At 39.7% G+C, this 26,737-nt stretch overlaps 1 pseudogene; it reads left to right on the top strand.

Moving 5' to 3' along the window:
- The first annotated feature begins 4,199 nt into the window (after positions 1 to 4,199).
- The window catches only part of LOC149187208 (protein argonaute 1B-like), a 70,550-nt pseudogene continuing 48,012 nt past the window's right edge, over positions 4,200 to 26,737 (top strand).

The following is a 26,737-nucleotide window of genomic DNA, read 5'->3' on the forward strand; positions in this document are numbered from 1 at the left end:
AAAAATCAATGAAACGAAAAAAATAAGAAGCTCATGAAGAGAGTCGTTGCAACGACGAATGTTAGTATAGAAACAATATTATGCATGTGACACAAGGAAAGGTAATGAAAAACTTGAAACAACACTTAAGCTAAAACACATTGAAATGCCAGCGATCATTCAATAAAACAAAGGAAACAACATTCATACAAGCCGAAAACTAAAAAGCGACAAAAAAATAGCAAAAGGCATGAAAAGAAAAACTTACCCGGAAAAATTGTGCTGACTATGCTGAAGGTTCCTAGATGCCTCAAGAATGCCATATCTCCAGGATCCAATGTGAGGAATGAGCTCTAAGGCATCGTTTAAATAGATTTGGTGAAATTAGGGCTTATGACACACATGCCACAAATCTAGGAAAGAGCGACACTTGGGGAGAGTTTCTAAAATTGACTTTGCATGTAACTCCTCCTACTCAAAATATATCCCTAAAATCTACAGATTCTTTTCCAATTTTTGACTTTTTTTGTTTTTCTAGAAAAGTTGCCTGGATGCAAGGAAGGATTGTACAGTTCTAGAGGGAGCTGGGTAACCTACTGACACATGTGATGGAGAGCCACTGAGGGAAAAATTATGCGTTGTTTCTAGGCTGAGTGTCCCTGGCTGGCTGGCTAGCTCTACGCAATTTTCCATAGAAGTGTTGTTGGCCTGCTCTGTGCATTTTTCTAGAGCAGTGATGTTGGCCAATTCTATGCATTTTCGAAGAGCAGTGCAGTTGGCCTAGGCTCCTCTACGCACTACTGGAGAGCAGTGCAGGCTGGCCTGCTCTATGCAATTCTGGAGAGCAGTGCTGGCTGGCTTGCTTTGCACAATTTCCAGAGTAAGGTTGGCTGGCCTATTCTATGCAATTTCTGAGTGCAGGGTAGCTGCTAAGCTGCTCTACACAATTTCTGAGGAGAAGAAAGATTGCCTTCAGGATTGCACGGTTTTGCCCGACAATCGACTGACCGGATGTGAACCAAGTATTGGGTCAGCTTGTGGTTAACCAACGGGACAAGTGAGTGAACACAAGATATTAAGAAATAGATGAAATCAAATAAACACAAGTACATGATCAGTGCAGGATATCTGCTATGATTTCAAGGAGGGAGGCTCCACAACTAAGCGAAGGCAAATTTTTGGAGGGTGGTTGTAGCGACTACAACATGATGATAGGGAACTTTGTCTTTAATATGTTACAATTATTATTGATGAGGTTTATATTATTTTTGTACTGATAACACGTTGTTCATGAGGGTCTATGTTTCTAACCAAGATTAGTATTGCTTTCTTCACATGAGTTATTGTTAATACTAATATTGTAATCCAAGATAGATGGAAATTGATGATGTTTTTATTGTTGAAGTGAAGTTCAAGGAATCTATAGATATGTCATTTTGATGATTGCTAGAGATAATGAATTGTTGATGGTAGGGACCATTATTGATAATTATTGTACTCATAATCTGACTTTATGACAAGCCTGCTAATTGTTCTCTTTGAGATTGATGTTGTATTATTGAAAGTGGATATATTGTTGATGAAAAGGACTAGTTTTTGTATTGTATCAAGAGTTCCAACTGAAGTGTGTGATTGATGACAAGGGTTTGAAGAATGATAAATGAGAAAGTTAGTGTGTTGATGATATTTGTTTTCTATTCTTCAGAGTTCAGGGATGTGTGCATGTCAATGACATGCGTACTAAAAACATGTTGTTGATGGTAGAATAAGTGCTAAGCAGAATCGATTTTTCCATGATATGAATGTCGTTGGTGTTATGACAGGGTTGCATGAGACATAAAATATTGATGTTACAAGATATGATTGCAGGGTCAATTATTCATAGTTTTTGCTGCAAGAATGTTAAATGATGTTGATGATGTGTTGTTGAATACTGAAGATTTGTTGAAGAGTTTGTATTGGTTTTGAATTTGTGCTAAAGCAAGTGGATCCAGTTTGAAAATATATGAAAGGGAGGTCCACGAATAGGATTGGTGCCTTTATCTAGTTGGTGTCAGCAAAATAGTAAAATGGAGTGGATGCTTCCTAGTAGTGGATGCCAACGAAATAGTGCAAGGGAGTGGGTGCTTCCTGTTGGTGGGTTCTGACGAAACAATGGACGGGAGTGGGTGATTCCTAGTAGTGGGTGCAAACAAAATAGTGTAAGAGAGTTGGTTATTCCTACTATTCGATGCTAGTGAACATATGTAAAGAAGGAATTAAGAAGAAAAGAAGAAGAATGGTAGTTTTATCCCTTTGTGTGTTTCCACCTAAAATATTTGTGTCATTTTTTCTTGATGTTTATATGTGATTTATTGTTTTATGATTATGCTCACATGGTTTATTGCTAAAAAAAAATAAAAATATAAATTTGTAATGAATCCTGAAATATTGGGACAATTGAGAGAATATCTCTTGGAAGCATTCTTCGATTTAGCGGGACGAGAGAAGGAGGCGAAAAAAAGCCGAACACGGGATTTCCAGGTGTAGCGAACATGGACATGGTTCCAGCCTCCATCGCTCCATTGCCAAAGCCTAATGGCCCTTCCCCCCGTCATCGCTTTTCTACCGTCAGTTCGACTGGCCCGCGGAGCTGGTTCAGCGGCGCCGCCGGGAGGTTTCAGAAGGTTTCCTCTCTTTATGCCGACGCTCTTGGCCCGGAGGATCTCGCAGGTTCGCAGAAATCTATGGAGATAGCCACCACTCCACACAGCCGGAAGCCATTTATGGTTTCAGCCTCGTGGGGTCTCAAAAAGGAAGAAGCCGACTGTTCTGAGGGAAGGTTCTCCCCAAGAGAAAGGTTTAGTTTGACTCTAATAAACTGCTCAGATTTGACTGTTGGCGTCTCTTTTGCAGTAGCCAGCAAAATCCAAAGGGAGAGGAGATGGAGCGTATGGGTTTCTTGGAGCTTGGCTGTCCCGCACCAGCTTCGGCTACCCTCTTTTGTCGGAACCAAGGAGGATGCAGGGCATGTGTTTGATAAAACGCCCCCTCGAGATTTTCTCCCAAACAGGGGCTTGGTCTCTGTTCCAGCCCAAACGGATTTCGCTGGAAAGGGTTACAGCAGCCCGTAGAAAACAGATATTTCATAACCATTCCAGGTTCTGATCGCACTTATCTCTGGTAAGTCAATGCTACTCTGGGTGAGATCTTCAGATCTGGTGCAGCACCTCAAGCCTAGCCTGGAAAATAAGGCGGGGATTCCAACAACTTTTCAGCGTCTCCTCTATGAAGGTAAACATTTGGAGGATACATGTCCCCTGTCCAGTTATAATATTCAAAGAAATGCCTCCATTACCCTGTCCATGCGTCTGAGAGGGGGAGCTGTTGGACAATCCTCTTCAGCTGCAGGCTTTTCCTATAAAGATGTTGTCCACTCTAAGAAGCCCAAGGAAAGAGCTCCTCCCGCTCAAGCTCCCAAACCCTTCTTAGTGGACAAGCTGGAGGATTCCCCCACCATTGAAATATCTCATCCCCTGTTGGATAAGCAACACCAGCTGTTTGCAGAGCTGGGCATCATTTGCAGGTTCAACGGTCTTTGGCCTAACACAGCAGATCTATACCAATGGATTCATGCAAATTGGACCAACAATTGCAAGGTCATTTTCTGTTCCAAAGGCTTCTTTATTACACTGTTTGTTGATCCTGACGATTACCAAAGAGTCTTAACTGAAGGCCCTTGGTTTTGGAATTCTGCGGGTCTGTTCCTCACTCCGTGGTTCCCAGAATTCGATCCTTCTTCAGCAGTCATCACCAAACTCCCGATCTGGGTTAGACTTCCTAACCTTCCGGCGCATTTATGGAACTTTGTTGTATTTGAAGCCATCAGCAACTCCTTGGGTCGTTACCTCAACATAGATCCCTCAAGAGGGCTAAAAGGAATTTATACCTTCGCCAGAATCTGCGCAGAAATAGACATAAGCAAAGGACTTCCGGATCAGATCATTCTCAAAATAGGTGATTTCCATTGGACCCAACCTCTGGATTTCGAGAATACAGCTTTTCAGTGCCGAAATTGTCATCTCACAGGGCACCTTCAAAGTTCGTGCCCGTCACTGCCCTTCCAAAAAAAGAAAGCCAAATCCAAGCCAAAATCCAAAAGCTGGAAACCTCATGATCCTCCCCCAATGGATGTTTTTTCCAGCTCAGATGAAGAAGACGTGGAGGAAGATGAGGAAGTCATGGACGAAATGCCAGAACAGGTTTCTCCTTCAGTGCGTTACGAGGAAGCATCAGTCCCTCCCGTCTCCCAGAAACGAACTCATGTGTCATCTCCTTCGGATTCAGACAAGGAGCTTTCACCTCCAGCCCAACCCAGTTTACAAATTGTTCTTGACCAACGTAGCCCAAACAGTTCAGTCAAAGTCGGTAAAAAGAAAGGGAAAAAAGGTAGACCAAATGATTCCACCCTCGTTGGGTAGAATCTTTGGTTTGGTCTGGTTTTCCATCTTCTTCTGGTTCAGTTTGTTCAGCTCTGCTCTAGTCTCTACTTCTCTTGGGAGTCGAGGTGGATATCTTATCCTTTCCGGCTTCCCTTTCAGCCTTGTGGTCCTATGCCACCCTGCGTGGTGGGCAGTCTATTCTTTCTAGTCTCCTGAAGCTAGGCCTACTGTTTAGCGGCCCGTTCTCTGCAGTTGCAGTTTTTTGTACTATATTTTCCTTTAATACAAACGCTTACTTACAAAAAAAAAAGAATCCTGAAATATTGATTCACCCCCCCTCCCCTCAGTATCTCCAACAATTGGTATTAGATCTAGGTTCTTTAAGAACCAGTTTAACAACTGGAAGGAGATCCAAGAAATTATGGAAAATAAAAGGAAGAAAAAGAAGCGGGCATCTCAGAAGTATAATACAATTCATATGAAGGAAAGTGACTATGCAGGTAGTGTATTAGATGTATTGTAAATATCAACAGTTGTCAAAAAAGTGCAATCAAATGCAAAATAAGTCATTTCAGGAAATATGGATCATTAAGGTATGCTTCCACTCAATGATGCAAACTATCAAGTCTGGAAATAAAGGATTAAATCTAGATCAATATCTCTTGGATATGATGTAACTTTGGCATTTAGTGAGTAATGGCTATACTGAAAATCCCCCATAGAGTCAAGTATTCCAATGGAATGTTATGGATTTGAATTCCATATATTGTAGTTTACCTAATTCAGAATTTGAGAAAATTATGCATTATGAATTTTCAAAGGATGTATGGGACAAGCTACAAGCCCTCCATGAAGGAAATAATGGTGAAAGCAATGTATATGAAGAAGAAATTCAATCACCAGGTAAGCTTCTATGTAGGAAGATAGGTCATCTCGCTTCATGTTCTAAAATCCATAATAATGATCAAGAGAATAGGAATGAGGAAATACTCAATGTAACTGAATAAGAAAATGGTAGTCTATCAGAAGATGAATATGGATATGCATCTAATAGTGTTATAAGAGGATATAATGATGTTGAAGAAGAAGAATAAGAAAGGTTAGAAAAGGAATTTGATTTCAAAACGAACCTTGTCTTTAACTTAGAAAAGATTAAGAGTCTCAGGAAGAAGTTGCAGCTATATGAGAATAGGGATCAGGATGTGGATAAATCAAATAAGTGTGTAATAGTCTTACATGACCAGCTAGAAGAGGTTAAAAGAGTCAATGAATTAGTGAATGGACATCTTAATGGAAAGGAAAGGAATTGTGAGAAACTTGAAGCTGAAATCATTTCTCTAAGGACTGATCTAGAAGAGACAAATGAAAAATAAATTCAATATAAGAATTTACTCCATATATTTGATGAAAAAGAGTATGAGCTTAAATAATAAATTATCAGGTTGAAAATTGAGTTAGAAGAGTGATGAGCACCAGTATTGCAACAAGGATGCTGCAACTCCTGGGGCTACCAACTTTACTTCATCAACCCAGGGTTCGTACAAACTTGGAGGTGACAGTGTTGTATACACAAGTAGATGTAATGGGTCTACTCTTTGTCACTGTTGAGCTGGGGTGATAGACCACTAGGGCTTCTCAAACCAGCCTTCTATTGATTTAGAAGAAGTTTGATTACCAATTGAGAGAGGAGAACTTTACCCTAATTGAGAGAATTGAAATGCTACTTGTTGCAGTAATAAAAGACTGAAATAGATGCCTACAAAATGCATAACTCATCTAGCTATTTGTTAATACACCTTGCTTGTCAAAAGAATTCTAATTTAACATATGTGAAATCTTAACTACCCTAAGCATGAAATTTGATCTAAACAAGCACTTAACTGTTGTGTACATGAATAAATATAAAAACCTTTTTCTTTTTATATTTTTGTAAAAATATAAATGCTAATCCTTCTTGGTTGCATGGCAGACGAGATAGGTGTGGAGGGAGATGAGTGTAATGGGTCATATGGTTTGGGAGGCAAGAAGGGGTTGTCTCCTAGCTTTCGTGATGCTTTTTTCACAAATCGGGCTCAAAACAGGCCACTACAGGTTTTCCTATAAGATGTCTACAAGATGTCCTAGTTCACCTACAGGATCCCTTGTTTTCCTACAGGAACAGGCTGAAAGCATAGGGAGTGGGTTGGAAGGTGGTATGGAGCTTAGGGAAGGTGAGGAATGGAATAAATAAGGCAAGGGAGTGGTAGGCACTCACTCAGAACTCAAACCAAAGATTTATGATGGTTGGATTTGCTCAATAAGCATGGCAAGTTGTCCTTGTAAAACGATAACTCGAATTGAGAACTTAGTGGCCTTTGGTGATCATGGGTGGATATGGTTTGGCTGAGGCTGATGACATAAGGTCTTCTTGCAATGTAGAAACTCCTACAACATATACATCATTGTTGGCATTTATCCATAAATCATTTCAAAACAAGAAGGGTTTACAAAAATATAAGAAAACAGAATTTGCATCATTTGTTTGCCAAGTTCATGCATGGGAATGCTTGAAACCTATTATGAAAGCAACATGAAATCTAATGCAAAACTTAAGATATTAGAAATGACAACTGCAACCTATCTTCTAAAACTAAAATATGATGACCTAATTAGCAAAAAAACCCTAAATTTCATACGAAACCAGAATTTTGTCTTTTTGAGCTGAATGGGAGTTGTTACTCAAGCCATGGTCCCTGAAGGGAGGAATGAGGTAAGATCCACCTATTATCAGCCTTTTTCTGAATATTTTATTATCTCTATAATTCTACTGTTAAAGCTATGCACAAATGGAAGCAAGCTAATCAAATCTACCAATCCAATGTAACAACACCAAAATCAATTTAACAACTAACTACAAGATAACCTAAGCATACAATGACAGTAATAGGAACCTCTGCTACTAGGGTTGGGCCCTAACCCAAGAGATTCAGCCCTCTGAGTCAACTCAGTGCTGGATCAAGGGAACGCTGCTCATTTTCATTAACATAGCAACAAATACATATCAGTGTTTGGTCACAATCCTTCAACTCAAAAATTGCTTAGCTATTTTTCATAAAAAAATATGAATCCTAATCAGGCTTTAGGCCTCCTTTTTAATACAACTGAATTTTACAACAACTTCCTTAAATCTAGGGAGGCTTGGCTCCCAATCTTGAGATTAATTGGTTCTTAAGTATCACTAGCTTGGCTGCTAATGATCCTCATGACTCGGCTGCCTACAACTCCGAGTTGGTGTGATTTGATTGAGGGATCTTCGAGTGAGTGAGGAGTTAATGAGGGAGATCCCATCTCCTATAATGTCTCCTTCTTGTCTCATTCGAGTTCCTGCACCCTAATGAGCCACATTTTGCTCCCAAAACCTGCAATCAATGCACATTAAACCACTAGAAATGACATTTTACTTTTACTCATCTCATTAAGAAAAATATAATTAAAGAATGTAAAGAATTATGAGAAGAGGTCAGCTTGGAGGTGTATTAAGGTCCATATATTTTACCCAATGATGGGCCTCATCAAAGAGGCAAGCAGAGTTGAAGAATTAATGAGCAGACAGATAAAGGAAAGAGAAGGTTACTGTTAGAGTTTATAGGTTGACATTTTCTCATTAAGAACTGATATAAAATAAAACGGAAAACAACTAAAATTTCAAGATAGTTCCTGTTATCACCCCAAGAAACTCTCCTAGGTTGTATCTCAGAGATGGTCGGGAACATTACAAACTCAAAAAAATGTTGGAAATGGATTAATGGAAGGAATGATGCTTGTTCAAGCCAGATAACCACTTCTACTATGCTTAACTCCAGACATGGGTGAACACCCCCAGACTACAAGGCTTTAGACCACCAATTACTCACAGTTTGAGGATTAGGTGTACATGGAGAATACTGACCACACCAGCAGATGCACAAGACCATGTGATGGCCGGCTGCAACCAGTAAATAGGTCTGCAAATCTATTTCCTAATGCACAGACATGATGACAGCTCTCTGGCACTAAGTAAACAGAAACCTACATAACACATTCAATGAAACATACTAGACTTCAACACAGAGGTGGGATGACAACCCCTCTAATGCCTAATATCAAGAGCACATGAACAAATGCATAACAGGCACAGCCTAGAATAGAGTAGAAATGGAAAGTGAGCAATTAACAAAAAAAGAAGCTTGTATTAGCTGAAAATGAAGACCAGATGCTGCAAGTATCAAAGTAGTTACAGTCTCTAGAAGTTGAACCTTACATCAAAACAACAACCATCCACCTAACTACATTTGTGTTTTGGGTATATATAGAGTTTCATTACAAAATTTTCTGCTATTCTATGTGTGGAGGGGTCATAATTGACCACCAACCACCTTAACTATCTGATGGCATCTCTGCTACAATCTGCTTGCTTCAATGAATTAATTTGACATTCTCTGGTGCTCTGTTGTACTCCTCGAGCAGGTGGAGTGTCATAAACGATGAAATCCCTTAATTGTTGGATGTGTTGATCTACCCGAGTCTTTTCCTTTCCCTTCTCGGCCATCCTATTTTTTGAATGTGGTGGTTGAAGAGTAACTGCGCGTAGTGGTGAACACTGGCTACCTTCGTACTTTCGGGAATATGAAATGGCTATGTTGTGCTATCTATGCTCCTTGATCACTTTTGTTGCGGGTTGCATCGTGTTGTGTTGTCGCCTTTCCACTTCCAACCTTCTGTCTCTGTCTCTCGACCTTTTTTAGGTGATGTGACCTCTTGAAAAATGCTTAATAATGATTGTTTTTTGTTGTATACAGAAAACGCTGTAATACTGAGAAATCCCACCCATTCTGCTTCTTTCGATCTTCAAAAGTCCTCAAGTATGGTTTTACTATCTATCGGGTCCACCCTTGGGTCGTTGTCGCATGTCGCACTCAGCCTGGTCCCTTTGTTCCCTTTGTTCCTTGAAATACTTGAAAAACATAGGAAATACATAAGAAAGGCCTCCCTTCGGACTTCAAATATTTAAACAATAGCATTCCGGAAACCCATCGGGTCCGGGTTTCATCGCTATCGCACTACCCCAAGGTTACTTTGTATTTTTTTTGCGTTGATAGCTTCCACCGATGTGACCTGCCGATCTGATCATCGGCGATCGCTGATCGGCAGTGTCTCGTGCCCCTTCGTAAGTCCTCCTTTGGTTTTTTTCGACAGCAATATAGCGATGCGATGTGGGCCGTCGATCCGCACGCATGATCAACGGTGCACATTACATCGTTGATCGCAATCATAATGCCCCTTCTATCAGTGTCGATACCACCGATTCGCCTCCGCCGATTAGATCTAGACCATTGATCGGCCAGATCGAATGGCTGCTGTGCAACCATTGTTTAAGCCTGCGATTTTGGTCTTTTTTCATGGTTTTGGAATGTTTTTCCCTCCCGATAGTGTATTTACACTCTCTTGAGGGCTTTTGGCATATGATTGTTTCAACCTTGGGAAGATATTAATCAACTCTTGAAGAGTTCAAGGGTGTTTTGAATCCATTTTTTGGGCCATTTTCCCACAAGGCTAACATTGGCATCCTATTTGAGCACAACCAAGCAGACCAACCCTGTCTCTAACCATAGAAAATCCTCGTTGTATAGCAGAGCTAACAGTTCCAAGAGCTTGGATATATGTTCAACTTTCAAAGGTCTCTGTCTTTTAAATTATGTCTTGGATTTCATGAAACAACTATGGGAGAATCCAACTCACAGTCATGTATAGGAAGACGAGAAGACAATAAGGAAACATCTGAAAACTTGAGTAGTGAAACAAGCAACAACACAATACAAAAAGAAAGTAATGTGATCAGCGATAAAGGAAGCAAGCATCAAAACCAACCGCCAAGAATAGTGACTTTTTTAGGAAGACCATTTGTTCCCAGGGATGAGTATGGCATAAATACAAGTTTCCAAAGGAGGAACAACAATTCATTTTCTCCTTTGATGATTGACATTGAGTTCTTTATTTTCCACAACTTTGGACATCATGGATCCCTTCCTATCCCCTCGAAATTGTTCGCTAAGATAAGCACAAGAGATCACAGTCAAGCTCAAACTTAATCGTTGGATTAATGCAAAACAGAACCCGAGATCAATTGAAACCTTATAATTTTGCTTTCGGAATAGAAAAATGAAGGTTTAGTGATATAATTTTGGATAGGATAGAGATATTAGGCTTGAATTATTCATGCAGTTATGTCAAGAGACCTGCTATAAAACTTATGGCCACACTATGATTTGGGTGCGCACCGAATGATGTAATTTCGAACAGTTGTGAATTCCGTTTGAATATAATTGGTTTTGTGTGCATGTGTTGTGTTGATTGGAAGCTATGAACTACTATTTGGAGGGCCCCTACAAACAGTGACAGATTTTAATCAATTGCAATACGATTTATTTCCATTCTTCAAATGCTCTATTTTGTGTAAAAATGCAGCATAATGATTTTGCCATCGAGTTGTTATTTGCATAAGTACTTTCATTTTATTTATACCTAGTTTAGTCTGTTACTTAATTTTCTTTATACCTGGTACAACATGATCATTTCATTTGCTTATTATCTAGCATAATTGAAGTGTGTTTAATTCATAAAATAGATGTTTCTTGGGTTATTTTGTTTGAGAAAAAATTGAATAAGTAAAAGAGTGAGAGCTCTCTCCTAAACAATTGAGTTCAGATAGGGTTTCTTCATAGCTGATAAAATAAGTTTCTTTTTTCATTTAGTGAATTAGAAGTTGCAGCATAAAGATTCAGGATCAAAAATCCCAAAACAATTTAATACAAGTAGGACCACTCCCATATCATATGCAAACTAATTAGATAGAGATTAACTCCTAGGAGACTTTGTCAACATCTCTATGAATTACGACACTAATACAATTGACAAACACCACCTCTATATCCATCTTAAGTTTAGATCCTAACAAATACATAACAACCTAATGAATAACTTCTAAGCACAGATTTTGTACCTATACTTCATCAATCTACACACCCTGGTTGACAATTTATGATTGACAAATCAAAGATATTGAATTGACCAAACATTTTGGCACCATTGCTGGGGAGTACGAATAGAAGTTAAAAAAAAAAAAATGAAACATGATATGCGTAGGGATGGAGACTCTAGAGGTAGGTTTGTAGGGAGAGGAATAAGTTTAATTGCCACAAATCCACTCACTCCACCTAGACCTCGAGAAACCACACCGCCTACTCAAACCCGAATTCCTTTTAGAGTTCAAAAAAGGCTTCCTAAAATTTCAAGATCAGAAATCCAATCCAGGACTTCACCAACTTCCTCTACTGAAGTGGTAATTGAGGAAGATCCTACATCCCAAACTATAGGAGTAATGTTTCTATCTTCCACTGGTGAGCAAATTTTGGGAGAAAATTAGAAGTTCCTAGTGAAGAAGAGGAATTGGAAACTTATTTTGTGCCACCATTAATAGAGGAACTAGAAATATTAGAACACTATATTAGCTCTGAAGAATCTACCATGGTTGAAGAAGGAGAAGGAGAAGTACACAATGTCCATGGCGAAGAATATAGGATTGGAAGAAGAGGAAGAGGAAGAGGTAGAGGTAGAGGAGGAGGTAGAGGCAAAGGAAATCAAGACCCTTCAGGATTCCCGATTGTTGATGAAGATACAACCCTCACAATGAAAAATATATCACCCTCAATTCTTCCTAACTTCCACGGGAAAAGAAACGAAGATTCGGAGACGTTTATCTTTGAATTTGAAGTATTATGCAGATCATATGACTATCTGCATGATGCTCAAAAGTTAAAATTGTTCCCTGCTACATTAAAAGACTCGGCATTAAAATGGTTCATGAGTCTAGGAGTGCATTCTATAACAACATGGGGATAAATGAAAGAGGCTTTCTTAGGAAAATATAGAGATTATTGTATGCCTAGTAACCTTAAGGATGAAGTCTTCAAAATGACACAAAAAGAAGATAAAAATCTTGAAGACTTGGTAGAAAGGTTTGTTTACAATGTTAAGAGAGCAAAAATGGATAATTTGGATGAAGAAAATTTAAAATCGCTTTTACTCAGAGTCGTTAAAGATGAATGGATCGATCTCCTTAACCTAACTGGGAAAGGCGATATTTCCCAACTACCATTCATAGATATTTGCGATTTATGTGTACACATCTCAAGGGATAAAGCACGAGTTGGAAGGAGTCCTAGAAACCCTCTCTTATCAAGAATTAACAAGTATACAGCTGGGAAAGTTAGCAGGGCAGAAATAGGAAATTTTCTTGACACCTTCAAAACAGATATTTTAGGGAGCCTAAGTGAGCAGATAGACACCCTTAAAATACAAAACATGCAAAATTTCGAAAATGTTGCATTATCTATCTTCTGTCCCAAATGTCGGAAGAAACATGCTCTAAGAGAGTGTCCCTTAGACTCAAAAGCCATAGAAACATGTGTCATATGTGTAGATTGTCGGCATTATGATGTATGTGTTGTACTTGATGGCAACCCACTTGTAGCAGAACAACTCACTTGTATATGGTAACTAGATGTATCAAATGTGACAGAATGCATGACAGTAGTGTTTACAGATGTGATGAAATGCAAGGAATCTTCAAGGAATCAGTTCAGAAGGCAACTCACTCAGATGAAAGATCACAGTATAGCAGGAAAACAACAAAGAATGACAAATCAGTCTTCACAAAATGAAGAAAGAGAGGTATACGCAGGTTCACCATTGACCAAGCTGCGTATACACGCAGGTTCACTATATACAAGTCGCATATACATACACACGCACTTTCACAGAAGGAAAAGCACGTATACCTTGGAAAACTAAATTTTTGGTCCGAAGTATTTGGTCCATGGTATTGGTCCAAGGTATCTGGTCTGAGGTATTGACCCTAGGTATTTGGTCCAAGGTATTGGTCCTAAGTGGTTTTGGTCCATGGTATTGAGAAAGGCCTAAAACTATAAAAGGAGGAGAAGATCATTAGGCCAAAGTGTGCAAGTATCGAATATCTAATGAAGTGTGAGATCTAATATGCAGGTTATTGGCTTATGGTGTTGTGCTTGATTTGAACCAAAGATGAACCTTAGCATTTGATGAAGGATAAGATCTAATGATGTATCAGGATCTTAAGGCTTGAAGTGAATTATCTTTATGTGGTTTGATCATGTATCTAAATAACTGGCGCATGTTGTAGTCTGTAAATATGATGATCTAGGTATAACTAAAGTCTGGAATAGTTGTAATGTTTAAATCGTCATTTACAGATATGTACACAGGTTCACTTTAGAAAAGGAGCGTATACACGCTGGTTCTGCATATCAAAGTAGCATATACATCATAAATTTGATTTGCAGATTTGTACGCTGGTTTGATTTGAGGAAAGAGCGTATGCACGCAAGTTCAACACATGGAAGTAGCGTATACCTTATAAAATATGTTTTAGTTTCTTCTGTTTGCTGTTGCAGTGTTGTGGGTTCTGGCTTGGGTTCTGGTTACTATATTCTGGTGACAGCATTCTGAATGATCAAATTGATGGGTTGTCAAAGTGATTGATTGATTCAATTGTGGTTGGTTCAAAAGGAGATTGGTTGATGCAGATATATTTGATGATTGAATGATGTTGTTGATGGATCCAGTTTGAAAATTTATGAAACATGGTCCCTAGTAGAAAAGAGAAGGTTGTAGCCTTCTGTAGGCCGACACCTATGTACTAGTAAACATATCAGGTAGTACAAGAGCTAGTGGGTTGTAGCTCCTTTCCAGTAGAAGCTGGAGAATGAGAGAAGGTTGTAGCCTTCTATAGGTAGAAGCCTGCGTACTGGTATAAGACTGCATCAGTACAAAAATTGTAAACAGAATTTTATTATTATTAAAAGAAGACAGAGATGACAGCAACAGGTGGTTTTTACTCACATTGGGTTTCCACCTTATATCTTGGTGTTCTTGTGTGTTGCTTATGTGTGATGCTTTATTCTGTTTTTATTGCATTATCTAATGAATTCCTAATATACTGATTAAAGTTCAATACATGATAATTTGGGTAAATCTAAAGATCTCCGCATATACGTTGGTTGCATTAAGTACAGTTGCGTATACACGCTAGTTCACTGAGCTGAAGTAGCATATAAAAATAGGTTTTTTAAAATTAAATTATTGATGTAATAATACTAATTCATTCCCACCCCCCCCCCCCCACCTCTCAGTATTATTTCCAACACAGATAATGATGATACGAAGTAATGTCCATCCTTACCAGGTCTTAAGGTCGTATTCAATGATGAAGGAATCTCAAAACCAGTGGACCCTCTCTACTTTATAGCCAAAATACCATGGCAAAACCCCCAACCAAATCAATCATGAGGATTTAGACCACAACAATTTGCCCAGTCTTCACAAAATAATTGGAGTTAAGCCTGGCAACCTTGGACTTTGCCACAGTCACAACCTTGGAATCAAGGATGCCAAAATCCTTATGGAGCCTATGCTCAATATCAACAGTACTTTCCATCTTACCTTCCACCACAATTCTTATCCCCATATAATCAAATTCCTCAAGCTAATCAATTTCCACAAGTTCCAGTTCAGAATCAAAACCCACAACTTTCCCTACCATTTCCACAAAAATCAAATCAACTACCCACTCAACCACTTCTGAATCCTAATAATAAAATACCACAACAACCAGTGTACAACATGGAGGGTCAGAATCCTCAAACTTATGTAATAACTCCACTAGACCTAAACAATGTCCAATTAAGGTCTGGAAGAGTATTACCAAGAAAACCTCATGTTGTCATTCAAGAAACAAGATCTGATCCTCAAAAACACAAAAATCAATCAGAAGAAGGGGAGACTTCTCTCCCTCAAAAAGAAAATAAACAAACAGAAGAAATTCCAATAAATACTCCTATCATAGAACAACCCTCGATATCAATTAAACCACCTTTCCCAGAAAGGTTGAAAATAGATGGAGTAGAGAAACAAATTGTCTTGCCTGATTACAATATGATGGATGAATTGAGAAATGTTTGTATTAAGATTCCCTTATTACAAGCCATAAAAGAAATACCAATTTTTGCAAAAAAAATTAAGGAATTAAGTACACAAATATCAAGGAGAAGAAGAAAAGATATAAAAAGAATTCAGTTATGTTGGCTACGTGGGGCCTGACCCAAGTTCAGTAATGAGTTTAGCCAAGCAAATCCCGATACTACTGGCCCTTTCGACAAAAGTCCGTGGAGCGCGGACTGAGGTCTTAGCCGAAGTAGTATGGGAGGGTGCTGGAACCAGGTTTCTGCACCCTAGGGATGTCTTGATGAGGGTTTTGGAAGTGCTCGATCCTAACCCGCGCGCTACGCTACCCTGTGTAGCTTTCTATCCTTCACAACCGTGTGCTCATTTGTGAATACAGTATTATCCCGATCCCGATCTTTACTGTGCTAATATATTAGTGCTTTAACTTATTCTATGTGAGCCCAATGTTCTTATTACTTATTTACTTTTAGATAAGTGTGCATAACCAAAACACATATAAATGCATAAAGATAAACAGCTTATAGAAATCCAAATTTACAAACAGATGCACAATATTCTGGATCAACTTATCTTTATTAATTATCCTTTTCAAGTTCAGTACAATACAGACCCGACTTCGCCCTATGCACTTAGCTGCAAGGGTCCGCGCACTCAGCTACTGACTCTACTAGGCCTCTGCGCACTCAGCTGCAGAGCCTCTACCTACTACTACGACCCAATACCTTCAAATCCACTTCTATCTTCTAACCGTGCCTTCGCATATAGCTATTACTTCTCAACCAAAACTGAGACTCTACACTTAGATCCTCGCTCTATTTATACAATCCCATGGTCCGCAGACCATGGGTAGGCTGACACACTTTACATTAAATTACATTATTGTATGGCGGTCAACCCTAGACTCTCACACTCCGCACCCGCATTTCATGGGGTCTTTACATTACATTGAATAAAACTTAGGCTTTAAGCCCAAAAAACTTGCTATGTGGGTATCCGCTGCCCAACAAGCCCGCAACACAATCATCATGACTCGTCCTGAGTCACTCAGCTGGTGCAGTGATCTTCGCGTAGAGTCCATCCAGCAGGTTCTGCGCTTCGCGTAAGTCGGCAACACATTCTTCTGTTGTCTGCTGTACCAGTTGTGTGCATATCTCCGATATGTCATTTTCAGGGGCAACTCCTTACCTTAGCACATATATGCCCTGCATCTATGCTAGCTTTCCCTCGATCTTGTAAGTGACCATGAATGCTTCCTCGAGCCAAGGCTGGATGTGTGCTTTAAGCACTGCTTCATTCTGACGCGCAGCATCCACCTATTCCTTTAGAGCCTGGGCCTCCTTCATCTTGGTCAATCGTTGAGTAAGGATGACCATCTGCGTGGTCCCCTGAACATTGTCATATGCTTGCTGCAACTTCCGCACTTTGTCTCTAGAAGTTGTATAGTTTGATCTTCCTGCAATGAGGTGAGCGTGAAGAGTGACTGATTCAACAAGCCCGTGAAATCCTGTATGGCACACTATATTTATTCCAACCCCAATTGAATGGCGCAGTGGTGCTTCTCTCTGACTTCTGGGGGTGTAGAGGGTTGCGCCTTCAGTCGCAGTTTCGCAATCTACAGGTTGAAGTCTAGCTGGATCCTTGTTGCTTCCTCCCTCACGGAATCCACTGGAAAATTTGTGGATCCGCACCCCTACTAGTAGGTCTATCGCAATCTCTAGCTCGGGGATGTGGCGACATGCTTCCTCAATGATCTGTTCCAGCTATTGATTCTGCGCTACCGCTTCATCGTGTTGGAGGCTCAATTGCTCGATGTTGATTCACTGTTCACTAAGCATCTGTACTGTGCATCCTTCCCTAGCGCGGAGCTCTGTCGTCACTCTGTCCTATAGCTAGTATAATATTTCTCGTGCAAGGGCAGCCAAGTTTAGGCCAAGTCCCTTGATCCGACCTACCGTGGCTCTGTCCTCCATGTTGTTCGCTGTCAGTGCTCCTTCCGGAAGCGCGATAGTATTAGCCATTTTGGCCCGCAGCAACTGCTATGTTGCTGATGTACCCGTAGCCCCGTAGACAGCTACCATTCCCTCTTGTGGGGGCCGCACTTGAAGTCCCTGCAGTTACGCCCTGAGTGCCCCCAACACATTATGCTGCTCCGCCATTGCTTCCTGAAGTGCTTCCCTAGTGACCTCGCGAACTGTGTCGCCGATGTCGTATAGATCACCCTCAGTCAATGTAATAGGTTCCCCATCTAATTTGGAAGCCTTGGTCTTCTTCTAGGGCCATGTCCATTCCATACCGTGTCGTTTTAGCTGTGTTGATTATGTGTTTGGGTTTGTGCCTGCCACCGTGTCATTTGTCCCCTGTCCTATGGTCAGGTTTGGGCCTCTTTCTTCTTGCGTTGTGGTTGCCCCAAATGTTGGTGCTGCTACTACTTTGTCCGCAGCCTTGGTCAGCTCCACGGTGGCCTTCGCTGCCTCACGGGAAGCCCTTACTTCTTTAGTGAACTGCTCGTTCTGCTTCTACTGTGCCAGCACCTTGGAAGCATCCTTCTATCTTTGAATCATCGTCTCATAGTGTGTCGTTAGATCTGATGCACGCCATTCAGATGGCCATGAGTCAAGCACCATGAACACAGCGTCATCAATCGCGATGAAGGGAAGTGTGGTCCATTTCTACTCCAGATCCTTTGGTACCCTGATGTACACATTGTGCATATCTACCCTAAAGTCTGCAAAGCTTCGCAGACTGTTGTATACCGTAGGGGATAGGCGTGGTCGTTTATTGATCCACATGCGTACGCTTGCCTCCATAAGTATCCAGAAGATATTGGTCTTGCAAATTCATGTGACGTCCTTCGTCACCCATAGCGACACATATTTTGCTGCCTCGGGCAAGTCCTGGTCAAGGGGAGGAAACTAGTTGTCCTCAGGCAATTCCCCTGCAACCAACAGGATGGATAAGAGCAACCACGTGTAGTGGAAGGTCTTACCCTACTCCTGGGACTCCTTGTAGTTCTTCAGGAACTCCTCGCAGAGGAACTGCACCAAGTTGAACTGTACCCCCTCTACACATTGTTCGGCCAACACAATGATCGTTGTCGGTACCTCGTTGCCACGATAGTTTCTCATCACTTTTCCTGCCAGCAACTGGGTGGCTATGCGCACCCCTTTGTCTTGAATGCTAGTAATAACGTAACCCCTCTTCTTTTTCTCCAACTTGTATTTCATTTTCATGGCCTTTGCGAGCACCAAGTCTCCACTTTTGCCAGCTATTTCCGCGGGGTCCCTTGCTGTACAGGGAAGCCGAGAAAGCTTATGAATAAGCTCCGCCGTGATGGGAATGGGCTCCTCCAACCACAAGTACCCATCATGCACGAGGAAAAGCAGTTGCGTGATGACAAATATCGTGATTGGTGCCATATGTAAGTGTGGAATCCATAATAGGTGGAGTACCTTGGCCTCCTCCACCCCGCGCAGCCATTTCCGTGGTTGTAGTGCTGTAACTGCCCCCTCCTTACTTTGTTTCATTAGTTGGCTGGTTTCCAAATGTTGGAATTTTTCGTTATCCACGCAATCCCAATCTTCAAATTTCATCATGGGCACATGGCCCAAAGTCGAACCTTCAAACAGAACTCCCTCAAGGAGGAACGGGGTTTCGAGTGCGCTTTTAACGACATCCAAATCTTTAGGTACTTTTACTCTCCATTTCCATGGAGGGACATACTTGGGTAGTTTTGTTGCAGCGCGCATTGGCTGAATGTATTCCTCCATTTCTACATCTGGTTCAATTTCTTCTACGAAGACCTGGAGATCCTCCTCCTCATCATCTGTCTCAAGATTAACCGTCTTGTCCTTATCTTCCATAGACAACTTACCAAACCGCGAGTTCTGTGCAGACATATGGACCGGTCTTGCTACCTGTGGGTCCTTTTTGGGCCTTGACGTCTGGGGAAATTTTGGAATTTCTGGTGCATCCCCCACCGGTGACGTAGGGCGAACCCATGTATCCCCCTCAGGTTGCTTCCCCTTATCTTCCCCTATGGTCACACCACTTCTAAGCATCATGTTCATGTTGGGGTATTCTTTGCAGGTTCAGATCTTATCATTTGGATATTCTGAGTTGGAGGAGGCTGGAGTACCCCTTTCTCGCGCATTTGTGTGATCAACATAGGACAATCTATCATTTCATGATCAAACTGAGTGCAATATGAACAAGATATTCTCGTCGAGTTAGTACAATCATGGGCGTATTGCCCTAGTCCTCCACAATTATAGCAAATCAACTATCCGCGACCCCTTCCTGATCCCATTCCTACTCGTCACCAACCTCGCCCCTAAAATCTAGTGCACGCCATCCCTACCACTGGGTCGAGGGCTCATGTTTCTATCTGCATCCTATAGGCTGGGGTCTGATCCATCATTAGCTCATAGCTATGACAAGTGTGCTCGTTGTGGCCTACCGACCTACAGAAATTACAAAACAGCTTTTGCGGAGTCTGTGTATACTTTTGCAACAAATGACAATTGTCTGTCGTGTCTTTTCCTCCTATTTGGCAAATCGTGCACCATAACGCGGGTGTCGTACTTGGCCCGGCATGTGCTTCTGGTCTCAATGGAATTGGTCCCCCTCCTGCCAAGTAGTTCACGAATACTAGATAGTGATCCTTGTCGTGGCCCTGGCCTTTGCATTTTATGCACCATACTTCTTCGCGCACCACTAGCCGTGGTTCCCTATCCTGCTTCAAACTCTGCATCTCCAGACATAGATTTTGTAGTTGCACGTGGATTTGTTGAACTCCCAACCCAGGATCTTGTATCAGGGTCTCATGCAACCTCATTTCCATTTCCAATCCTTCAACTTGGGTTGAAAGCTTCTGCCATGACAGCGTTGTCCTCACGTGCGGTGTCAGAGATACCACAAACCATGCACAGTATTGCGCATTTGTTAGTGTCATATTAGCCTCATGGATCGTACACTTCAGTCATTGATCCAGATCCCAGGGGGTCTTGCCCAGGAGCATTGCGATTTCTTGAAACCCGATGATTGACTGTGTCTCTGAATTCAGCCAGCTAAATTCTCTGTTCAACGTATTATGGATCTCTGTTATCCCTGCATTTGGGTGATCATTAGAGTGCTTGATATACCTTGTTAATGCGTGATCCTGTAGAATGCTTACCAATGTAGCCTTCTTAATGTTGTCATCTGTGACCCCTTGTGCTTCCCACATTGCTCTGACCACGAACCAGAACTGGTTCGGATCCTCATTCCCTACTCCTTTGAATACAGGTAGCTTGATCGCGCTTGCCATGCTGAACTAAGGAGTTAGTGGAGTTGGAGTGGGTGGAGATGGAGGGGGAGGGAGGTGAAGCGGGTGGTGGCATGGGCGGAGGTGATAGTTGTGGAATGCGTTGCTTTATCAAACTGACCGTAAGAACCGAGCGAGCTATTATTCTCTCTCTCGCAACGGTGAAATTAATGGACTGTTTTCTAATTATCCTCTATCTTTGTAGATCTTTCCAATCCATGTCGTCCCAAACATTAATGTATTCACATAACCCGCTTTTCACACAATAGCATCTTAATCCAGGTATTCAAATACTTAATGTAATTACCTCTCAGTCCCTTGAGAAAATGTCGTTCTGCTTCACTGTAGCTCATGGTCGTGTCCACCACGAACTCAGTGATGAATCCCCCTATTATCTGTTCAAGCCAGTGGTCCACATCTCTCATGATCTTGTCTTCTGATGCCTCTAGTCTACCCACTAATTTCGAAGTCCATTCTATGGATTGGTCGAGCTTACACCTTCCCTGGCTGTCAACTAATCTCTCAATCCACTCATACAGTTCAGAAGGAAAGGATGCAAAGAAAATCTCATGGATTTCTGTATACACGTAGCGATCCAACCACCTTTTCTCAGATACTTGTGGAGTTCTATTTTCCTATGTCACGGAATCGTGAATCTTTTTGTCCACCCACTCTTCAATTTCCTTCTTTGTGGGGTTCAAGTGGCACGACATCAGACATCCCTTAGGCAGATCCCAGTCCTGGCAACGGAACCATTTGTTAGCTATGTGGGGCCTGAACCAGGTTCAGCAGTGATTTTAGCCAAGCAAATCCCAATACTACTAGCCCTTTCGGCAACAGTCCATGGAGCGCAGACTGAGGTCTCACCCGAAGTAGTATGGGAGGGTGCTAGAACCAAGTTTCCGCACCCTAGGGATGTCTTGATGAGGGTTCTTGAAATGCGCGATCCTAACCCGCGCTCTGCGCTACCCCGCGCAGCTTTCTATCCTTCGGAACCCATGCGCTCCTTTGTGAATACCGTATTATCCCAATCCTGATCTTTACTGTGCTAATATATTAGTTCTTTAACTTAGTATGTGCGAGCCCAATGTTCTTATTACTTATTTACTTTCATATAAGTGTGCATAACCAAAACACATATAAATGCATAAAGATAAACAACTTATAGAAATCCAGATCTACAAATAGATGCACAATATTCTGAATCAACTTATCTTTATTAATCAGCCTTTTCAAGTTCAGTACAATACAGACCTGACTTCGCCCTGCACACTTAGCTGCAGGGGTCCATGCACTTAGCTGCGGACTCTACTAAGCCTTTGCACACTCAGCTGCAGAGCCTCTACCTACTACTACGACCCAATACTTTCAGATCCACTTCTATCCTCTAACCGTCCCTTCGCATCTAGCTATTACTTCTCAACCAAAACTGAGACTCTACACTTAGAACCTCGCTCTATTTATACAATCCCATGGTCTGTGGACCATGGGTAGGCCGACACACTTTACATCAAATTACATTATTTTAGGGCAGACAACCCTAGACTCTTGCGCTCTGCGCTTGCATTTCGCGGGGTCTTTACATTACATTGACCAAAACTCGGGCTTTAAGCCCCAAAAACTTGCTATGGGGGGATCCGCTACCCAACAAGATATTCGAAAAAATTGTAGACATTATGATGGGGAAGTCGACAATTCAAAAATATTTAGATCCAGGAAGCCCCATTGTAAAAATTCACATCAACGGAACTGAAATACCAAACACATTAATTGATCTAGGAGCAGCCATAAACATAATGAGTAAACAAGTTATGGACACACTTATGCTTCCTAACCTTCAGTACACACCAACCTTGTTACAATTAGTAGATAGGTCTGTTATTAAACCAGATGGTGTGTTGGAAGATGTTTGTGTCTTCTTAGATTCTTGGGAATATCCTGTTGATTTCATGGTCTTAACACCCAAGAATAATTTAGGAGGACATCCATTAATTCTAGCAAGGCTTTGGTTGGCTACAGCTGATGCTTTCATCGGTTGTAGATCAGGCGATATGTTTATCTCAGATGGAAATTCCACAAAGAAATTTACACTATATCCCCCTGAAAGAACAACAATAGATATAGAAACTAAAGAATGGATAGAAGAAGAAGAAGATATACAACCTATTTTCACTAATGAACAAGTAAAGGAGGAAGACCAGCTTTTAAATTTACTAGAAAATAATGAATCTTCCTCCCAATATTATCATAATCGAATGAGTATCTCTAATCTAAAAAAAAGTATCATTTCTCTCCATGGAAAAAATTGGGAATTCCTCGATAGAAATCTTTCCAGAAAAAACCTTGAATGTCAATGAAAACTTGGAAGAAGTGGAAAAGAATCAATTGATAGAAATTTTACAAAAATGTTCTTCTTCTTTTGCATTGGAATACACTAACATGAGAGGGATTGATCCAAAAAGTTGCATACACCATATCTACATTGAACAAAATGCAAGACCAGTTAGACAACCTCAGCAAAGAATGAACGCAAACCTAAAAGAAATTGTTAAGGAAGAATTGCAGAAACTATTAAATGTAAATTTCATATATCCAATATTCGACAGTTAGTGGGTTTCACCCCTAGTAATATTTCCTAAAAATAATGGAAAATAGAGAGTATGCATCGATTATAGGGAATTAAACAAAGCAACATTAAAATACCACTTTTCGTTTCCTTTCATAGACCAGGTCTTAAACACTTTAGCAGGGGAAAAATATTTTTCCTTCTTGGACGAGTTCAATGGATATAACCAGATTTAGGTAGCCCCTGAAGATCAAGATAAAACCACATTCACTTGTCCATGGGGAACTTATGCTTACCAGGTACTTCCCTTTGGGTTATGTAATGCTCCAGCAACATTCCAAAGAGCAGTCCTCGACATTTTCTCTGACCTTATCCATGATTGTGTGGAAGTGTACATGGATGATTTCACAGTCTATGGGGATTCTTTCAATGAAGCACTGGAAAATTTAGAAAAATTCTTAATAAGATGTAAAGAAACAAATCTCTCACTAAGCCATGAAAAATGTTTCATGATGTTTAACGAAGGAATTGTTTTATGTCATCATATTTCAGGAGATGGAATCAAAGTAGACTCATCTAAAGTTGAAGTTATTTTTAAATTATCAGTGCCAAGTTGTCAAAAGGATGTTATAATTTTTCTCAGTTTTACTGGCTACTATAGAAGAGTTATAGAAAACTTCACAAAAATTGCATCCCCACTCTTCAAACTACTCACCAAAGACTGTGAATTCAATTGGGATTCTGAATGTCAAGTTGCCTTTGAAACTTTGAAAAAGAGAATTTATGAAGCACCCATCTTAAAAGGACCTAACTGGAAATTTCCTTTCCATATCTCAACAGATGCTTCAGATTCAGCCTTAGGAGTTGTGTTAGGACAAAAGGATCTTACTCCTTATGCAATCTATTATACCAGTAAAAATTTAACTCCTGCAGAGTTAAATTATATTGTAACCGAAAAGGAGTTTTTAGTTGTAGTTCATGCCATTAACGAATTTAGACATTATATAACTAGCTATGAAACCTTTTTTCACACAAACCATTCTACCATTAGATACTTAATGAATAAACCAGTCACCAATGGAAGAATAACTAGATGGCTCCTACTTTTACAAGAATTCAACATAACCATTCTAGATAGACTAGGAAAACAAAACGAAATTGTCGATTTTCTATCTTGAATACAAAATGAAAACAATGATCAACCTGTAGAAGATAAATTTCCTGATGAATATCTTTTTGCAGTATCTACTAAATCACCTTGGTATGCAGATATTGTTAACTATTTGGCCACAGGAAAAATGCTATTTCATTTATCCCCTGGAGAAAAGAGAAGAATAGTCCACAATATCACATCCTATTCATGGATAAATGAAGAATTATATATGACAAGACCAGATCTCATCATCAAAATATGTGTTCGGGAGGACGAAATACCGGAGATACTAAAAGCTGTTCACGATGAGCCATGTGGAGGACATTTTTTTGACAGGAGAACTACTTACAAAATCTTGCTTTTAGGATATTATTGGCCTTCCATTTTCAGGGACACCAAGGAACATGTTAAAATATGTGACAGTTGTCAGAGAATGGGCAAACCTACTCTTTCAAATGAAATGCCACAGCAACCATAGGTACTTATTGAACCATTTGAAAAATGGGCACTCGATTTTGTTGGACCAATCATCCCACCTTCAAAGCAAAAGAAGTATATTCTGGTATGTACTGATTATGTCACTAAATGGGTAGAAGCTAAAGCACTTCCTTTTGCTACTGAAAATATTGTAGTTTCATTTCGTTTTTAGGATATTTTTACTCATTTTGGTGTCCCGAGAGAAATTGTAACAAATCATGGGACACAATTCACATCCAGATTAGTGCAGAAGCTTGTGGACCAATACAAGATAAAACATCGGAAGTCAACTCCATACCATCCACAAGCCAATGGACAATTTGAGTCCACAAATAAGGTGATTGAGGCTATCCTTACAAAGACTGTACATCTACATAGGAAAGACTGGGTGGAAAATCTTCCAGAAGCCTTATGGGCCTACAAAACTACATGGAGGAATACTACAAGGCATACTCCCTATGAACTTGTTTATGGGAAGCAAGTCTTACTTCCGATAGAGTTCCAGATCCAGACCTATAAGACAACAGTCCAGTTAGACCTTGACTTGTCAAAAGCCCAAAAGCAAAGGATGACACAATTAAATGAGCTCGATGAAATCAGACAAGGGACCTTCCAGAGAACCAACTTAGTGCAACAATAGAGGGCAAGATGGCATGATAAGTACATTAAAGAAAGGAAATTTCATCCAGGAGATTGGGCATTGCTCTTTGATTCAAAATTCAAAAATTTTCAAGGGAAATTCCAAACCCATTGGCTTGAACCTTATGAAATATGAGAATGTATTTGACAATAGTGCGGTTAGAATCAGGACTATTGACGAAGACAAAACTCATCTATTAGTAAATGGAAATCGACTCAAGCTTTACCAAAAACCATCAACGAAATAGGAATTTGTTAAAATGTTTCAAGATAATTCAAAACTAAAGATGGTCAAGAAGAATTCTTCTTCTTTTCCACCTTTGAAATTTCTACTCAATTTTCTCTTAAATAAAATAAAATAAAAAGTATATACATATATATATATATATATATATATATATATATATATATATATATATATATATATAGATATATATATATATATATATGTATATATATGTATATAATAAATGATATATATATATATATATATATATATATATATATATATATATATATATATATATATATATATATATATCTATATATATATATATATGTATATATATATCTATATATAGATATATATATGTATATATATCTATATATAGATATATAGATATACATATATATATATATATATATATATATATATATATATATCATTTATATATATATATATATATCTATATATAGATATATAGATATATATATATATATATATATATATATAATAAAAAGTTGCATAAACATGAAAACCAACATTCTGTTGACATGTTTATATAGAAAATTTAAAGTGAAAACCAATTTGTTGGCACTTCAAATTTTCCTTTCAAAAAAAAAATAATAATAATAAAGTTCATCTACTAAATCCTTCTTTCTCTTAGTTGCATAATCAGCAACTTTCCGTAGCTTGGAAAAATTTCCACAACTTGGACAAGTTTATGCAGCTAAAACAAGTTTCTGCAGCCTAATAATTTTTTTTAAAGTCTACAAAGATGCTTGGTGATTTGGATTAAAGGACAGTTGACAGCAAGATACCTGCAGGAGATCAAACGACAACAAATAAGGTTAGCAAAAGAAGATCAAAGGTATGTGCTGCTTTAATTTAACAATAGGGAAGG

This window comes from Pinus tabuliformis, chromosome 3_1 (assembly GCF_031772625.1).
Source record: "Pinus tabuliformis cultivar Carrire ecotype Pingquan chromosome 3_1, CPIR1, whole genome shotgun sequence".
Taxonomy (NCBI): Eukaryota; Viridiplantae; Streptophyta; class Pinopsida; order Pinales; family Pinaceae; genus Pinus; species Pinus tabuliformis.